The sequence below is a fragment of the Lissotriton helveticus genome, chromosome 6 (genome assembly GCF_964261635.1).
Source record: "Lissotriton helveticus chromosome 6, aLisHel1.1, whole genome shotgun sequence".
NCBI classification, from domain to species: domain Eukaryota; kingdom Metazoa; phylum Chordata; class Amphibia; order Caudata; family Salamandridae; genus Lissotriton; species Lissotriton helveticus.
In genome coordinates, this window is record NC_136067.1 from 1,502,476,551 (window position 1) to 1,502,495,437 (window position 18,887).

Below are 18,887 nucleotides of genomic sequence, written 5' to 3' on the forward strand. Positions count from 1 at the left end.
TATAAGAGAGATCATGTGTTGTGGGATGTTCGTCAGTAGCACTTTGGTTTCTAACAGGCTAAATTCTGGGATATCCCCTAACTGTGCAATGTAGGGTCTGAGGATGTGACAGAGTTGCAGGTATTTAAAAAACTGGGTGTGAAGCTGGAATGCTCCTGGAGATCAGCAGAAGATTTGCATGAGTTTCCCTTGAGGACATTCCCCAACCGGGAAATTCCAATGAGGTCCCATTCCCAGAACTTCGGTAGTCCGTCCACCTGGCACAGAGCTGTGCTCTCCCACAAAGTAGTCTCTCTGGTGAGCTGCCCCTTTCACCCCATGAATGCCTTCGCCTCCTTGCAAATCGTGAGGACCTCCTTGGTCACTGGGGGAGGCCTGAGGGGAACAGATGGAGGAGGGATTGGGCACTCATCCTTGGATGCATAGGTGAGCCTACTCCATGGAATTCCACAGAGTTACCTAAAACCGATGTGAGTTTCCGCTGCGTTCCGTGAGCAGTAGAATTCCAGTCCGTCACACTAATTTTTAGTGTGTGGAACTTGTTCTGTGTGGTAATATGAATGAGAAAGGCACTACTCAGTGCACCAGAGGGCACTGCTTCTTTCTGCCGCACGAGTAGGTTTTCTACTCGAGCAGCAGCTTTCACAGTGCGAGCGACAACTTTCTCAATGCGAGCGGTAGTGACCTGCTGCAATCACCCGTGTTGAGAAATCTCGCCAGAAGGGATGTATGACGTTACAACGCATACTTTTACCACGCATACCTTTACAACGCGGTTATTACCACGCATACCTTTACAACGCATAGCGCTTAGAGGTGCTGGATAGTGGTAAGTATAATTTTCTATTCCAACTCCAGTCCCCATGGACACTAGGGAAGGTGTTGGATAGAAAATTAAACTTATTCTCTATCCTAGAGCACCCCCCAGCGCAATGCGTTGTAATGGTTTGTGTTGTAATGCCAGCGTTGTAATGGTATTGCGTGGTAAAAAATGCGTGGTAAAGGTTGTATACCCGCCAGAAGATGGTCTAGCTCTCATTTTTTTCACACGCCTTTATAATGTTGCCGAGGTGTGAGTGAGAAAAACTCTGCCACGCGGCGGTTGGCAGAGTTTTTGGCGAACTCCAAAACTCTGCAAACTCCGCTGGAGAAGTGGAGTTTACCGCCCACTCCTAGTGAATATGATAAAATAAAAACAGGCATTCACTGACAAAACAAAGTTTAAAGTGATTTTATAGTCAGGTAAGGGCAAAGATTTTAGTTTTTTAAACCGCCTAGAAGTTCATTTAATCAGACCCCCCAGGATATAGCGGCATGGAATAGCAAATTTAGCGGCACAAAAATGGAAATTTAGCGGCACAAATATGGAAATTTAGCGGCAATTTAGCGGCATTTTATGTGGCCATTTTTCCTACAACAAACACAGATATCTTAGTTTTTTTAGTTATTTAACAACATGAAGCTATGTATATTTGGTTTCTTTACAATGTAGACACTTTGGGTCAGATTTACAAGCCCCTTGCGCTGCTTTTACGCCGCCGTTGCGTCACTTTTGTGACGCAGCGGCGGCGCAAAAGATGCACCATAGTGCGGGGTATTTACTACGTGACGCATCTCCCAGATGCGTCACGTTGCAAAGCCCTGCGCCAGAAGAGGCGTACCATTGCAGGTCAGTTTGTGTCTTGCAATAGCCTTAGAGCTGGGTGCCACAGTACCTGCTGCACTAATGATGGCTATACCTATCGCCCCTTTTATTAGTAAGCACGTTAAATAGTACAGTGTATTTTGAACACAACCTGATATCCCACCGGATGCCCGTTCGACAGACCTAACCACTAGAGAAAGAGCAGTCAAAACCGCCAAGTGGTCACTTGTTACACAGTAGCGAACTGCATGTTGGTCCCCTCATCCATCCTTTCACTCATCTCCATTATCCATCCACCCTTTCACCCTATCCATCTGTACACTTATCCATCCACTCTTCATCCCATCCATCCATTCACTCATCCATTCAGCCATTTACCCTTTCACCAATCCAGCAATCCTTTCACTTACTAATCCTTCCACCCATCCACTCTTTTAGTCATCCATCCTCCCTTTCTCTCTCCATCGACCCTTTCACTTAGCCATCCTTCCTTCCATCCATCCTTTCACCCACCCATCATCCATCCATCCATCCATCCATCTGTCCTTCCCCTCATCATCCATCCTTCCCCTCATCACCCATCCATCCTTTTCCCTCATCATCCATCCATCCTTTGCCCTCATCACCCATCCATCCATCTACCCACCCACTCTTCATCCATCCATCCTTCCCCTCATCATCCATCCATCCTTTCACCCACCCCCTCATCATCCATCCATTCCCTCATCATCCATCCATCCATCCTTCCCATCATCATCCATCCTTCCCCTCATCCTCATAGGTGCAGAGGCTGCCCTCGGGGGTGCTGCTGCTGGAAGGCGGCCTGCCCTCACTCCCGAGGCTCATGCGCCTGGCGGAGGGCGCCCCAGGCAAGCTGTCCGAGGAGCTGTGGTGGCCGGGGGGGCCCTCGGCCCAGGGGTGCTTGAAGTGCTCGGGTAGCCAGCTAGCAGGGGGTCCCTCCAGGTCTGCCCAGGGGCCCTCCCCTCCTCGGGGCCCCTGGGGTACCTGCTGAAGCTCTCCCCGAACAGCTTGCGCATCTCGGTGACGCTGGGCCAGAGAGCCGAGGCCTCGGGGGTCTGCTCCCTGGGGTCCGCCTTGCGCAGGCCCTCCAGGGCCAAATCATCCAAGGGACCCTCGGGGCTTCGGGCCTTCTCGCTTGGTCCTGGGGAGCAGGAAGCGGGGGGCTCGGGGGACACCCCCAGAGGTCCTCTGCGCTCGGGGGTCCCAGCATGAACAACCCCTCCGTCCCGGAGCTGCCCTTCTGCCCCCCTGGGGGCGGCACTGAAGCGCTCCGACAGCTGCCTGACGGAGGGCGAATGGGAGCGGGCGGGCCGCCTGGGCTCCGGGCTGGGAGTGCTGCTGGCACCGGCAGTGGAGATTTTGGACAGCTTTCTGGACACACTCAAAGAGCGGAGAGGAGCCCGGGGAGTTTTTTCACCCGAGGCTCGGGCGACACCCTCCGGCTCCCCAGCCCCCTCCGCCGGGGCGCTCCTGATCTCCAGGCGCTTGAAGGACACGCTCCTGTAGATGCGGTACTTCCCTCTGGCCGCCCCCTCTGCCATGGTTCAAAACAAGCCCCCCCTTCTGCTGCACAACCTCCACTTTCAAGTACAGCGCAAAAGAAACGCCAAATCCAACGGAGGAAACTTTGAAAACAAAATACCCGGTTTCATCCAAAAGTAAAAACAAAAGTTAGTAAAACAATCCATGTTTTTTTGTTCGTTCCACAATGTTTAAAAAAAGTGTCATTACAATCCTTGCAAAAATAGGCCGATCCTCTGTGACAACAACCCATCCCCCCCTCCCCTCCTGTTGATGTGCAAGGTGAGGGCTCCCATTGTCATTCGTGTGGGCCAGGAAGAAGTGCGAACGAGCGCAGTCACGGGCAGCTCTGAATGACAAAGAGCCTAGACCTTCACACTGCCAGCTGCAGCCGAGCTGCTTTAACCCTCTGACCCCAGTGTCTGTAGATCATCTGCAGGTGTGGGGCAACCGGTGCATGTCTTTGAATAAAGCAGACCCCCCAGGATATAGCGAAAAATGCCGCGATTTCTACAAAAATGGCGATTTCGCGGGCATTTTTGTAAAAATCGCGGCATTTTTTAAAAAGTGCCGATTTCGTGGCAAATCGCGAAATCGCGAAATCGCGATATCCTGGAGGGTCAGTTTAATGTCATTTGAGATGTCATCAGTTATATCATCAATGATGTTATTTCCATGTCATGAGTGAAACACTATGTGACTTTATAAGCAGTGCATGGTGGTGTGCAATATTTAGTTATCTCAGTAAATATGACTCGTAAAAAATTATTTATGTAGATAGATAGATAGATAGATAGATAGATAGATAGATAGATATGAACCCCTTAAGCCCAACCCAATGTGCCTAGCCAACTCCCATTGGACATGGGTATCGTCCACATGCAGTGGGTGTTGGCTGCAAGACCTGGCCACCTGGCCACCTGGCCACCTGGCCATGAGTGTTCAACTCCTACTGTGCACAACTGGAGCCCTAAACTCAAACTGCTGAGCAGTGGGGGTTGGCCACAGGGCCAAATTAGTGGCACAGCTGGGTTGATTTGAACAAAAAGCCTTGTTGACTACAAGATCACTTGATTATGAACCCAAATTTAAAGTGTCATAGATTAAAAATAATCATAGGCAGAAACAATGGGCTTTATAATGACATTATAGTTACTTCCAAACACTACAAACAATCCTTCACTATCTATCTTCCATAGCCTCACTCTAAGTGAGAAAAACCATCATATTGCAAATAGATTCTACAACACATACAAAAATCCAAGAGAAAATGTTATCATACATGCAATATCTTCAATTTTGTTTTGTTTCTTAGAAAGGAAGAGCTTTGTCTGAATTTATCAAATATATATAGATTGATATTAGAAAAAAATATATTTACAGGATCTACATCAATCTGGATCGGAATAAACGTTATATTTAATTTCTAATTTTCAAAGACGAGGTGAACATTTATGCACAATCAAATACCAATGAGTTTCTTAAATGTACATATAATTCAACTTCACTATTCAGATTAAAAGGTTCACGTATATCTAGTTTTGTAATATATTTCTATTCTAGGCAACATAGCTGTAAGGTGCAATCTCTTCCTCTAATATGTTTCAGAACCCCATCAATATAGTAATAAATGAGTAAATCGCCGGTTTCATGTACAGCTTCAAAATATCTTGCCACTAGATAAGTAGAGTCTCTGTCTATATGATTCACTTGTACACTAAAAGTATGTTTTTAACAAGAAAAATTGTATTACATTGATTTTTGTTCTACGGATTTTGCAGAGATGAAGGTGGAACCCGGTATTCCATAACAGGGACATGTGAGACAATGGCACAAGAGGATGTGGGCTTCACTCTTCTGGCTAATTCAAAGAATCTGCACACACTGCTGGGGAGGAATGGAGCACAAAGGAGGAATAGTGTGTTCTTACATTACAATGAGGCTTCTGTTTCTCTCCCTTCTTTAAAAGCAGTCAAGATCGAGGTAATCATATTTTTGATGAAATTTTCACCCTGGTCAATGCTGTAGTCTGTTCACTGCTGGTCACTGCTGCTGTTTGTTCTGCTAAAAACCTTGGAGTCTTCTTTGATAGCAATTTAACAGCAATTTAACATTCTCAACTCAAATCAATCATGTGGCCACTACCTGTTTTCACATTCTGATGTTACATAACGTTTTCTCCCCGCTGCCACCCTAGTTCACGCAAAACAGTAGTTCACTCTCTCCTTTCCTCCTGTCTTGATTACAGGAACTCCATGTACTTATAGCTCCCCTTTACCTCTTGCAGCAGCTTCAAGTAGTTCATAATTCTGCAATATGCACCTTCTTCATATTCTCATACTTTTTCATATTGCAAGAGTCTTCATTGGTTGCCTATATGTAAACCCTAATTTATAAAGTTATTTGCTTTAGTTATACAGCTTTCAATAATGATGGTCCTATCTATATGAGAAAGAAATTCAAGCTTTATCACTCTCTTTGCCTTCTGCTTCTAGGAGCAAGATGATTGTTCCCCTGATCAAGAATGGCTGACAAGCTGGATGTTCCTCCTTTTACTTGGCTGCAAAAGAGTGGAATTCTCTTCCAGGTTCTATCAGCAACTATCCCAGCCTCAGTCTTTTCTGCAAAAAACTTAAAAACAGTAAGTCTAATGGCAATGTTTTAGATTGTGTCTATCAGTGCCAGGTTATCTGGTATTGGGTAACAATCACACTTTACAAGATTATTTCATCATCAGCATTATCACTTATTGGCTCCACTCTGTCTCTCAATCTATGGCACAGGCCCTTAACATATTTCTTTTTCTCCTGAGTTGGTTCTCTACTACTCCAGTGATTATAAGTTTTTTTTTTCTGTGCCTCAACAACAGGAACCGGCAGGCAAAACACAAATTAGCTGTGCTTGCAGTGGCAGATGTATTGTACAGTAAGTGCAAACCTAGTTTTACTTGTACTCTGTTTTTCAATTGTGTTACACGTGTACACCGTGTGCCTTAAACATGTTAACTTTGCAGACGTACCAAGATGGCGCCGAGGCTGGGCGTGCCTTGATGACTCTCCTGCCTGCCGCTGCCCTAAACATCACTTTCCGGGCCTGAGACAGGGCTCAAATAGAAATCGAGGATCTCCACCGCCTCACGCCCCCCTCCACGGCACACACGCAGTGAAGAGCACATGCGTTCAGCAGGGAACACAGTCCCGCACAGCAAAGTGAAGGTACAGGGCTCTCTTTAGACAAGACATCCTTGGAGCAGGGAGAGGGGGGTGGCCCGTAGTGCTGGAGTGGTGACGCGAGGAGGCCCTTTAGGGTTCCATCCCCTTCTTTCTCCAAATTTTCGCCCCCTTCGGTGGTCGGACCTGCCCGGGCGGAGCATCCACCAATAAACAGAATAGACGGGCAGTGACGAATGAGGTGAGCAGAGCGGTGCAGGGCCCAATCCCAAGCACCGAATGTTGGGGAACTGAGGACAAGAAGGGAAGGCGGAGAGCAACATTCCCGGGAGCAAAGATTCGCCCTCCAGCCACGGGGGCCCACACTCATGTATCGCCTGTGGCGGGGCTGTGCCGGAGAGGTGGATTCCCCCCCTCCGCTATCACAGACACAGATCACTCCGAATGCTGGAGTGATAGGAGACATGACGAATCAGGTGACCCTAGGCATCCGGCAAAGCTTATCCCTACGTTATGACAACTGGTTGCCCCAAAAAAGACCGTAATATCAAATCGCAATATCAAATAACTTCTCTCACGCCCAGGGGGGACTACATTAGAGGACACAAACCCGCAGCCAGGCGGGATGGGGTCCCAACCCAAACATCCCACGGAAGAGGCAGTGATTCGATCCTTCAGAGAGGCATTGTTTACCTCCCTACGAGACGAGCTCCACTCCCTTAAATGTGCATTCTCCCAGGAGATTAAGGAGACTCAGAGGGATGTGGATGCTTTGGGGGAGCGAGTGGCAGACATAGAGGACAGAGTCGGGGGTCATAAAGAGGAAACTGAGGCCCTACAACAAGAAGTTTTCCGGCTCCGGGAGAAGCATATTGACTTGCAAGCACACTTAGAGAATTTAGAGAATCGCTTCCAGGGGAACAATGTGCGCATTATGGGAGTGGGCTCCGGTTTTGTCCAAGATTTTTCCATCATATCTTGGGAGGCCCACCGCAATCCCCAATCCAACTAGACAGAGCATACCGGGTGGGCCTCCCAGGTCGAATACTGCAAACCCCCGGACATACTTGTTTGTGTGCACAATTTTCAAGTCAAGGAGGAGATTCTGAGGAAAGCACGCAGCGCACACCCTATCACTTTTCAGGGCTACTCCCCACCGTCTTTCAGGACCTCGCAGCCCTTACCCTGCAGAAATGCCAGTCGTTCTGGCTGGCGTCAACACACCTTCACAGTCATGGAATTTCCTACTCCTGGGGCCATTCCTTCCGCCTGATTTTCCGCTGGGAGGGAAAGCTCCATCAACTACGCTCACTCACAGAAGAATACCGGGTGTTGGGAATAGACCCCCTTGAGGAGCAGCAAGTGTTGGGGGTTCTCCGCCCCCTTCCCAGAGAGTGAAGAAAAACGTCTGGCAGCAAGTGGCCCAATGTCGTGCTCCACCTAAACCAGATCTGTAGGACACAGCCAAGGGCCAGCAGGCTGCTCTGGATGAGGTGCCTTCAACGTTGGCCAAAATTGGTGACCCCTGACTAAGTGCCCTGCTTATGCATAATCTAGAGCCAAGGGAGGGGCGACGGGTGGGAGGTGTCAAGCCACTGGCCATCTTAATTCCCCATCGAACTTACCATTCGACTCCGTTGGGCCACAGGACTATAAGTAAGACTGAACTCTCATTTTTTCTTATTGTTGTTGTTTATTGGTTTTGGGAGGGACTTGTTTGGGGTCCGCACTCACCCACATGGGGCTGCTCCACCAGTTTACACTGGAATGATACCATGTGTTACACAGCTCGCAATGCTTCCAGGAGGGGAGGGAAAAGGAAAAGGTTGGTCACAACGGAAGTCAGTCCATTGCCCGTATAACAAGAAACACAATCCAAATTATCACAGTAAACGTACGAGGGCTCAACAACCCGATCAAAAGGCGGGCAATACTTAACTACCTTGAGTCCTCTCTGGCAGATATGTGTCTACTATAAGAAACTCACCTCCTCTTTGGGGACTGCCACATATTGAAATCAGGGGCCTTTCCGTATCAACTTTTCTCGTCTGCCCCTTCCAAATCAGCAAGTGTGGCTATCTTGGTGGCCAAATCCTTTAAAGGAGTGGTCGAATACAAGGTCGAAGGGATTAAGGGTCGTCTTCTGTTATATAGGTTCTCCATAGCGGGGAGGTCACTTGTGATTGGTTCCATCTATGCTCCCAATGAGAAACAAGAGGGGTTCTTTCATGAGGCCCTGGAGAGGACGTTGGGATTTGGGGACCAGTTAATGCTACTAGGAGGGGACCTTAATTTAGTATTTGATAATTCTTTGGGAAGATCAGCGCAGAGATACGGCCAGTCTGGGGCTCTCTCAACTGAAGGTCAGGGGCGATCACATGAGCTAGAGGTGGTGGATTTATGCAGGGCTGAACATCCACAGTCCAGAGCATTTTTATACCACTCTAGTGCGCCTAAAAAATACGCGAGGCACGACTATTTCTTGGGAACCCAGGAAATCCTTTCTCTCATGAAAGATGTAGATATGCACACAGCTGCGCTGTCTGACCATGGGGCAGTTGAGCTCTCGCTCTCTCTCCCCCAGACTACTCCTTCCCCAAGGTCCTGGCGCTTAAGGGACTCTGTGCTACATCGCAAAGAGGCCCATCTAGATCCTAATTATGTCTTACCCTACGCTGCTGACAATGCTCCCCCGCATGGCTGTCGAGCTGCGCTTATCAACACGCGCTCACTCCCTTGCCACAGTTTTCACATCAAGGAGTTCATTATCGCTCATAATCTAGATCTACTGTTCGCTACTGAGACATGGGCAGATGCCGGCTCAGGTCCGGATTTTTGCGACGCTATCCCAGATGGTTATAGCGCTGCTAGACATGATAGGCCCATTGGAAGAGGTGGTGGTCTCGCTATTATCTACAAGGATAAATACCGGACAACACTCGACCCTATAAATTCTGTTAATTGTGAGTCAGCTGCCTTTGCGATTAACATTAACTCCAAGCAAGCCCTAAAGGGTATAATATTATACAGACCCCCAGGTCCTCGTAGCGCCTTTCTCTCCACTCTTTCCGACCTAAATGACAATGTTGTCGGCTCAGAAAACTACACGATACTTGGAGATTTTAATTTCCATCTGGAAGAGAAGGATAATTTTGATACTATTCAGCTAACGACTGACTTCTCCAATATAGGACTTCACCAATTAGTTAAGGGCACAACACATCAAGCTGGACACACCCTTGATGGTCTGTTCACCAATGATCCTGACATCTCGGTACTGGACATTATTCCCATCACGTGGTCAGACCACAGGGCTATTATATTTCAACAAAACATACGACCCTCACATCCTTCATTTCCGAGACCCCGAACTAGGATGGGGACGCGTGCTTGGAAAAACGCGGACATTCCTCAGATGCTAGATTCCCTTGCCTCCTCCCTTCCTCAAGGAGGAAATTCTTCAGCATTATCAGCTACAGATTTTCAAGATTGGATCCGAAGTGCCGCCGATCTAGTGGCCCCGGAGAAACTCTCAAGACAGAGCATCGCCTTCGGCTGCCTGGTATAATGAAGATTTAAGACTTCATCGCCAACATTGTAGAAATCTAGAGAGGCGCTGGAGAAAATCTTACTGCCCCATAGCCAGACAAATTTATAAAGATGCCCTTACGATTTACAAAAAGGCAATAGTGGCCCGGAAAACGGTCTTTTTTACGGCACAAAATGAAACCGCTGCCAACTCCGCCAGAGAGCTGTTCTCCGTTGTTACGACCTTGTCCACCCCCCCCTCTGGCCCTGGGGTAGAGCCCTCACAGACCTTTTGTAACGATTTATCCACCTTCTTCACCACCAAGGTGGCAGATATATATGCTTCATTTGAAGGGGATACCAAAACTGAACACAGAGGTGGTAGGGTGAAAGAGGTATTTTCTCATCATAATGATGACTCTTTTTTATGTTTTTCACCTGCCTCTCTTGATGACGTCATCACTCTCATCTCATCTACTAAATCTGGTTCCCCTCTGGACCCTTGCCCCCCTTCTGTGATGCAAAAACTCACTGAGGTGATCTCACGCCCCCTCATGCAAATTTGCAACACTGCATTTCAGACAGGCAAATTTCCAAGCATATGGAAGAAGGCTGTTATAAAACCTCTTCTGAAGAAACCCTCCCTAGACCCCACAGCCGCCGTCAGCTATAGACCCATTGCCTGTCTACCCTTCGCCGCCAAAGTATGCGAATCCGTTATGAACAGACAGCTTTCAGAGTTCGTTGAGACCCACCAACTTCTCGACGAAACGCAGTTTGGCTTCAGGAAAGGGCATGGGACAGAGACCGCCCTGATTAAGGCCTCTGACGAGATCAGGGCAATCATGGATCAGGGGGGGGCGGCTGTCCTCATCCTTTTGGATTTGTCAGCGGCCTTTGACACGGTCGACCATGCCACCTTAGTCGACCGTGTCACAGCTCTGGGCATAAACGGTCCGGCCAAGGATCTCATTTCATCTTTCCTGGCAGACCGTACCCAGACTGTAAGGCTGGGAGATTTCTATTCACCCATCTCTGCACTTCCTTGTGGAGTCCCACAAGGTTCCTCGCTAAGTCCCATGTTATTTAACATCTATGTAGCGGACTTAGCGAGGGTAATAAAGGAATATGGAATACGGTTAACATCTTATGCAGATGATACCCAGCTGGTCCTGGGCATTCACAAGGACGGCTGCACAGTGGCAGCCAACTTTCAGAAAGCTATGCTTGAGGTCAGTACGTGGATGGCCTCTAACTGTCTTAGACTCAACTCGGGCAAGACCGAGGTTATGACCTTTGGAAAACTCTCTCCAGAATGGTCGACTAACTGGTGGCCGGAAAAGCTCGGCCACCCACCTGTCCCAGTGGAAAAAGCCAGAAACCTGGGAGTCATTTTTGACAGCAAGATGGTCTTCGACCTGCATACAAACAAGGTTGTGTCGTCTTCATTCTTTATCCTGAAAAAGATAAAGAAGCTGCTGCCTTATCTCCCTCCCTCAGCTGGGAAGACTTTGGTTTCTACCTTAGTCTTCTCCAAAATGGATTACGGAAACGCTCTCCTTCTCCACACCCAGAAGCGAGTCATAACAAAGCTGCAATCCATTCAGAATGCGGCAGCCAGGATTCTCCTGAGCATTCCTCGCCGCAATTCTACCACTCTTGGCATTCGTCAACTCCACTGGCTGAGAGTTGAGAGCCGCATCAAATTCAAGGCACTCTGTATTGCATATAAGGCAGTACACAACATAGGACCCAGGTTCCTGACGGAAGCCTTTCAGCCATATATTCCTAGACGGCAATTAAGATCGGCCAATACCAACCTTCTCACTGTGCCACGTACAAGAACCGCCACCTGGGGAGATAGACGTTTCTTGGTGGCCACCCCAAAGCTCTGGAATCTTTTGCCACAGTCCATCAAATCTGCCCCTAACCTGATGAGCTTCCGCAGGCTCCTAAAAACGTGGTTATTTAACCAGTAATAGGATCACTGACCCCAGTAGCTCCACAGCGCCGAGACACCCCAGGGTATTTGTTGCGCTATAAAAATTACGAAAATAAATAAATAAATAAATAAAACAAATCCAGCTTTCACTCAAAGACTACATTTCACACCACGATATCCTCGAGACATTGCATGCGGTACTGTGGGAAGCACTCAAAGTAGTCATCATAGGGAAATTCATTGCCATAGCTTCAGCAGACAATAGGAACCACAGGGAAAAGAGAGAGGACCTTACCAAGCGGACAGTAGAGCTTGAACGCATACCCGAGCCAATTAACTAACATGCTCGCTCAATTAGCAGCGCAGACACAGACAGGGCGGAATATTCACACATTGCGGGCTAAAATACAAGAACAGGGCATTTCGGAGATCTGTTCCACCAAGGGGGACCTGGTCTCGGAAAGGCCAGACATAGCGAGTGCCTTCAAGGACTTCTACGCGCACTTATATAATTACCAATATTTAGATGCAGAGGCCGCATCTCAATATCTGAAGGGGGCTAAAACATCGAATCTCACCCCATATCAGGTAAATTCCCTGGATGAGGATATCCGCATTGACAAGGTCATCTCGGCTATAGTGCACCTTAAACTCGCAAAGTCAACGGGCCCTGATGGGTTTTCTGCGGCCTTCTACAAATCCTTCTGTGTAACACTAGCACCTATCTTAACAAGACTCTACAACTCATTATATTCTCCGAACCTGGGACTATCCCAGCTCAAATGCTCGCGGCCTCTATAATAGTTTTGCCCAAGGCTGCAGCTCTTACAGGCCCACCTCACTTCTGAATATTGACCTTAAATTATACACGAATATTATAGCCCACAGGATCAACACATATCTCCCCTCTTTAATAGACCCAGATCAAGCAGGCTTTATTCCATGCAGACAGACCAGTGACAACACCAAGAGAGCACTACACATTATGGAAAAATCAGGCAGGGTCCAAGAGGAATACATGCTCTTAGTGGTCGATGCCGAGAAGGCCTTCGACCGGGTACATTGGCCAGACCTTGAGCAAGTACTAAAACACTTCGGGGACAGATGTAGGACCCACATTCTAAATTGCTACCAAGCCCGTACTGAGACAGTCTGGCTTAATGGCTTCACTTCCACTCACTTTCCAATACACAGAGGCACCCGACAGGGCTGCCCACTATCCTCCTGTTATTTGCTCTGTAGATGAAGCTCATGGCCCAGAGGATTCAAGATCACCCGGACATCACCAGTGTACCATTTGGAGGTAACAGACACTCCATCAGTCTCTATGTCGATGATATATATTCTGGCATCCCTGGTGCACCCGACTACCTCCCTGTCGGCCTTTATGGGAGAACTGAGGTTTTTCGGGGTAGTATCGTGGTTCCAAAGAAACATAAACAAATCTCAAACACTTAACCTTTCCGTACCCGAAGGCACAGTAGATCTCCTTGCGACCCAATACTCCATCCAGTGGGCCTCTGAGACAAACCCATATCTGGGGATCAATCTAGCCCCTATGATCCAAGTGACAATAGATAGCAAGTATAAGGCGCTTTTTCAACGCATACAGAGCGAGCTAAGGAGGTGGAAACACCTACAAATATCTTGGCTAGGATGTTTAGCAGCCTGCAAGATGACAGTCCTTCCTAGGATACTGTACCTTTTTCAGACTTTACCCCTCATTCCTCCAAGGGGTATGATCCCCAAACTCCAGTCAGAATTAGCACAGTTCATCTGGCAGGGACGTAAGCCACGAATGAATGAAGCACTCACTGAGTTATCTCCCCCCGAAGCTGGAGGCCTGGGCATCCCAGACCTACAACTCTACTTCAAAGCAGCGTAAGCTGCGATATCTGGTGAAGTGGTGTCGCCCAGAGTCTGAGAAGCACTGGCTCTTTCAGGACAGAGCAGGCACGGCCCTCTGGAAGATTCCATTTCTTCCCAAAGGACACAGGCACAGGGGTCTGTATCTGCCCCCAATAACCCAGGCAACGATGATGGCCTGAGACGGCACTAGCACTAAAATGGGTCTGACTACCTACCCATCCCTGCTGACACCCCTCTTCGAGATCCCGGATTTCACCCTGGGTACCACGCAGACAGCTTTTACATCCTGGGAAACATCAGCATATGTCGCTCCATGGGCCACTTCTTTGATTCGAAGGGCTTACTCTCTTTCCCGCAAATGCGCGAGGATTTCAGGCTCCCGGAATCAGAACAACTTTATTACTTGCAATTAAGACATGGAATCACACACCCCTTAAACTACGCCAACACCACTTAACTCAGTACAAGATATGGCTTTTGACCTAATCGTCCGATAAGGGCATGATCTCAGAGATATATGCTATTACCCCAAACTTAGGTTCATACATATCATGCGGGCGGGCAAGGTGGGAGGAGGAACTGGGGCGGTCCCTGAGCGCTAATGACTGGGAGGGCATGTCCTACAGGGCCCGCCACACTGCACACAGCACAGCCCACACAGAGCGCTTGCTAAAATCATGACACACTGGTATTACACACCGGTCAGGATAGATAAAATTAAACCCACGCTCAGTGGCAGCTGCTGGCAGGGATGTGGAGGCCAAGTGACACTGAAACATATTCTGTGGAATTGCCCGCAAATCCAGCAATACTGGACGCAGGTCATAGATGATATGGACAAACATCTCGATACAAAGCTCCCACGATTTCCAGCCTACGTGTTGCTGGGTCTCCCGAACCCATTAACATATCCCTTAAGATCTACCCGTGGCCGGCAAATAGGAATGGTGTTGGGGGCGGTGGCCCAGGCCATTTTAGCCCACTGGGGCACCTCGCTAATCCCCACGCACACAAATTGGTTGCACAGGATGTGGCACTCTGGGAATGGAGAAGATTTCCATGTTACTGGCAAGGAAAGGGGCAGGTTTTCTGGAGATCTGGGGCCCATTTGTGTCACTACTATTGCAGGAATTTCACGAGTTGCCATGCCCCAAATATCTTAGGCTCCTGCGTCTCCTAGAGGCCTCCCGGCCGGAGAAGCCTACAGAGCACTGAGCGTCTTCATATCCATACAATGGTCTAGGTATCACATGAGGGTGAGTGGGGAAGGGAAGGGGGAGTTGGGGGGTTGGGTTTTGTGGTGTTTTTTCTTTTTTTCTTCTTTTTGTGTTTGTATCCATCACGGCACGAAATTATGTTTTGTATGGCCCCTCAGTGGTCTAAGCCCCAGTGGACTAAAACCTGCTTCTGTAGTTGTTTGATATCTTTGTAAATGCCAATAAATGATTCAAACCATAAACATGTTACATTTAACGAACTCCCAACCATTTCTACTAGTGAAAGGTGAACCCACTATGCTGTGGAAGGAGTACTTTTACAATTATATGGATTCTTTTAATGCTATCGAAAGAGTACTTTTACAATTATATTAATACTTTTTTTGAGGAACATCTTTTACCTGAGAAAAAAAAGAAAGTAGTATCATATTGTTTAGGTCCAGGAGGGCTTACAAAGTATAATCAGACAGAGAAGAAGCCAAGGTGGAGCTGTGTTGTTTATGCACGCAATGGAGGATCTTGATGTGCACTTTTTGCCTATTGTGTGTGTTGCAGTGGATAGGTACAGGTTTTTCCAGAGAAAACAGTTAAAAGCTGAGAGGGTTGATGATTATGTTGCTGCACTGCGTGCCCTGGCTTTAACACATCATTTTAGTTAACTCCTCGATGAACTTATTTGTGATCAAATCATTATGCATGGCAGCAATCCGAATATTCAGGATAAACTATGGATCAATGGTGAAGCACCTTTGAAGGAGATGCCGCTCTTGTAAAGAAAGCGGAACTTACAGGAAGATATACAAAAGCAGAAATGGATGACGCACAATAAGCAAAGGAAGTTTATAAAATATCTAGTTCAAAAACCAAGAAAGGAAAATAGTCTAAGAAAGGGTCACAAGATGCCAAGGACAACAAACATAAAGATTTGATAGAGTGTAAAAATGCGAATGTGGGTCCAAGGAAATGTTTCAGATGTGGGAGTGCATATTATTTAGAATTCTGCAAGAAGTGCCCTGCAAGAAGTCAAAAGTATTCACAATGTGGTATTGTGGGTCATTATGCAAGACTTTGCAGGAAAAAGTCTAGTAACACCAAAACAAATGTTAAATGTATTAGAGACAATATGACTCTAATTCGGATGATTCTGACAAAACAAATGTGCATCATGTGTTTTCTATTGATCACAGTATTTTAGGTGGGGATCAGGTAAAACAGAAAAACCAATGTGCGAATTGATAATGGTAGGGGTGAGGGTTAATGTTATTGCAGATTCAGGATCAACTTTTACCATACTGAATAACGATGTTTGGAAAGACTAGTTCTCTAGGAAGTTGGGCACACATCCTGCTAAATCTGATGTTATAGCGAAAAGTTATACTGGAGACAGGATTGGATTCATGGGTTCCTGTGAGTCAGAATTTCAATTTAAAAAGAGGAAAGCTAAGTGCAAATTATATGTGTCTAAAAAGGGACCATCGGTTTCAGGTTTAACTGATCAGGGTTTAACTAGGAATTATTTTAAACCCCAACAGTCCAGAATCTGTGCTGACGATTAAGGACAATCTTGACGTAAAGACAGGATTATCAAATCTTATCCTGAAGTATTCTCTGGTCAAGTGGGTTTACTAAATGATTTTGTACTCAAAATTGAATTAAAATTATCAGCGATTCCATTTGTTCATAAGGTTGGACACATACCTAGCTCTATAAAGGATGAAGTTCATCAAGAATTGAAAAAACGTGTGCATGAAGAGCAAGTTCAGTCAGCAGAAAGGGTTTCTCAGTTAGTTTTTGTAAGGTGACCCAATGGTAAAGTAAAGTGATGTGTGAACCTTAGGTAACTGAATAAAAACATCTTAGTTGATTAGTATCCCTTACCCCGCATAAATAAAATGTTTGCCGCAACAAAAAATGTGGGCTGGTTTTCGACTTTAGATCTTAATCAGGTATCATCAGGTGCCATTACACCAGGACAGTAAGAAATACACCTTGTGGATGTTATCAATTCACCAGGGTGCCATTTGGATTGGCATCTGCTGCAGCAATGTTTCCAGGGGATTATGAGCAACACATTTTGTGGAATCGCTAAGATGAGGTTTTTCCACGGTGACATCCCGGTCATGGGCAAAAATAGAGTGGAATGTGACAATAGGTTGAGACAAGTACTAAAAATACTTAACGAAAAAGGCTTGATAGTAGAATACATACATTCACAATAAGTGCACATTTTCTCAGGGGGAAGTGGTATACTTGGCACATACAGCCAGATTCATGAAGCTGAAAACGGCTCGCAAAGGGCCAGATTCTGAGATTCTGGCCCTGTGCGAGCGCTATTTTTGCATTTGAGATTCATCATCCCAAATGCAAAAATCGCTATACTAGGAATTACTATATTGCGAAGAATCGCATTTAAGGAATCTCAATTAGAGATTCCTTAAATGCTATTCATGAACCTTTGTAAAAATGCGAGTTCGCAATATTGGGCCGCTATTTACTGCGAAGTGTAACTTCGTGGTAAATAGGGAAAACTTAGAAAAATGCACTTTAGTGCATTTTTCTAAGTTGTATGTTAAACACACACTGCCCTTTGGACATGTGTGTGCGCAACACCAGTGTACATTTGCATTTCAGGGGTGCTACAGGGTGTCCTTTGGACACCCTGGCACCTTTGAAATCGCTTCCTTATTTGCGATTCGCTAATTGCGAATCGCAAATAAGAAATGACTCCCCATCAGGAATGAATGGGAAAGCCATTCCTTATTTGTGATTAGCAATTATCGAATCGCAAATAAGGAAGCAGTAGAAATCGCAAAATGAATTGCGATTTCTACATGCATCCCGTTTTGCGAGTCTTTAATAGCGATTTCTTAATAATCGCTATTAAGGACTCGCAAAAGAGGACAATGATGAATCTGGGGGTTAGTGTCAATAAGTGTGGCATTAAACATAAACAAGATTTAGTAGAAGCTATCGCAGAGGCTCCTCGTCCGATAGAAAAAGATTATGTTCTTAGGTCTAATTCAATTCTACGCCAAGTTCATTATAAACTTTTCAGAGAAAACGTATTACATACGACAATTTCTTAAGAACAAATCCAAACTTATTTAGTCAGAACAGTGTCAAGAGGCTTCTGTGAATTTAAAAAACGATATTTGTAATGCACCATTTCTAAAGGGATTTGAACCAAAGTGTAAAACAATTGTGATGATTGATGCAAGCAAGAAAGGGTTGGGGCAGTGTAATCACAGTGTGATGAAGAGAACAATGAATGAGTGGTTCTGTTTGTATTACATTCCTTGACTACAGCAAAAGAAAGATATTCGGTTATAAGAGAGAGACATTGGCTTGTGTTTGTATATATATCTAAGGGGTATACCCAACTCACCCTCCTGTATCTGGGTAAAGACCGCAATCATATATAAGAGAACAATGATACGGAGGAAATGATATGTTACTTTTATTAAAGTGTAGGGAACAATCAATTACCCTCACTTTAGTCCTTCAATCCTATAGACATGTATTACCTAAATTGGTATAGGGCACACATACATGATGGGACCGATCTTCAAATAGAGATAACATTAAATTATATAAAGACAAACAAATGTACATAGAAGAAGATATATACACAACATAAACACTAATATAAACAACGGAATGTTACCAATACCCTAAAGTGTGTTTCCAACATTAGTGTCTGCCCATTTATTTAAGGCAGTCCACTTGGAGGTAGACAAATGGTGTGTGCACAGAGGCAAAACAACCCTTTTCTTGTAGCTCTCTTGTGTCACAGAACGTATTTTATAGAATACTCATTTTAGATTCAATAAGGACTCCTCCACAGTAGTATCGTCGGTGCAGACGAGTTTTAGCCTCTGAAATCTTATCGGCCTCCTCAGGACGAGGGCAAAGGAACAATACTAAATCAAACCATTCAAATATTTATGTATATTAATAGTACCATTCATATAAAT